General features: G+C 54.9%; 1 protein-coding gene and 1 pseudogene across 2 annotated transcripts in view; one reads left to right on the forward strand and one right to left on the reverse strand.

Moving 5' to 3' along the window:
* LOC105742139 overlaps nt 1-817 on the reverse strand; it is a 12149-nt pseudogene extending 11332 nt beyond the window's left edge. Inside the window, exon 1 of the transcript XR_001117088.2 lies at nt 5-817. The product of XR_001117088.2 is annotated as a nuclease-sensitive element-binding protein 1 pseudogene (transcript). The remainder of the gene's footprint in view (nt 1-4) is intronic.
* Nucleotides 1-1037, forward strand: part of Fry (FRY microtubule binding protein) — a 431398-nt gene that overhangs the window by 228411 nt on the left and 201950 nt on the right. The gene's annotated exons all lie outside the window — the stretch shown is intronic.

The raw sequence follows: 1037 nt of genomic DNA on the forward strand, positions 1-1037 counted from the left end.
TGACCTTGGGTCTCATCTCCTTGATTTTCCTTATCTTCTTCATTGCCATCCTCTCTAGGCTGTCTTTGGCGAGGAGGGCCCCTGCGGAATCGTGGTCTATAACCTCGATACATATTCTCTCTCACTTGTCTACCTTGTTCTCCTGCACCCTGGTTGTCAGCACCCTCCATCACTTCTCCTTGCACAGGAGGGTTTAATACTGTGGTCGACGCCCATAGGGTCTCCGCATGTAGTAAGGTGGGAACCTTCGCCTGTGGCAGGGCCGGCGTTGTTGGACCTGGCCTTCGGGAGTGCTCTCCCATCCCTCGTTCTTTTTCCCATTCTCACTATTCTGGTAATTCTGCTGGTAATTGCGTGGAGGACCCCTAGGACGTGGATAGCGTCTGTAATGGTTACGGTCTGCTGCGTATTTACTGCCTTGAACTGGAACTCCACCAGGGCCTGTAACATTTGCTGCCTCCGCACCCTTTTCTCCTTCAACAACATCAAACTCCGCAGTCTCTCCATCTCCTACACTGCGAAGGTCCTTCCTGGGGTTATTCTTCTTTATGGCAGTCTGGTGTACATCTTCCTCGGTGTCATTCCTGTTGATGAAGCCATATCCTTTTCTTACATTAAACCATTTTACTGTTCCCAAAACCTTCGTTGTGATGACCTTCTTGTCCCCGCCTGCAGGCGCCGCCGATGTGAGGCCGCCCGGGCCCCTGCTCCCTGCGCTGCTGCCCGTGGTGCGGGGCTTGGTGTCAGCAGCGCTGAGGGCGGGGGCGGGGGGTGGCTGCTGGGTCTCGGCCTCACTGCTCATGGTTGCGGTGATGGTGACTGGGGCCGGTTGCGGCAGCTGCGGCTCCTCCCAGTGTGTGATGGTAACTAGGCCGGCGGCAGCGGTGGGGCTGCTCAGGGCTCTCTGGGGTCCGCTCTCCGCTCCCGCTACCGATTGAACTCTGCATACATATTTATGAGTGTTACCTCTTCCTCTTGAATTTTTCCCCTAACCAGTATATAGTGGCCTTCTTTATTTCGCTTGATCATTGTTGGCT

The sequence above is a fragment of the Octodon degus genome, unplaced genomic scaffold, assembly GCF_000260255.1.
Source record: "Octodon degus isolate 3935 unplaced genomic scaffold, OctDeg1.0 scaffold00038, whole genome shotgun sequence".
NCBI lineage: Eukaryota > Metazoa > Chordata > Mammalia > Rodentia > Octodontidae > Octodon > Octodon degus.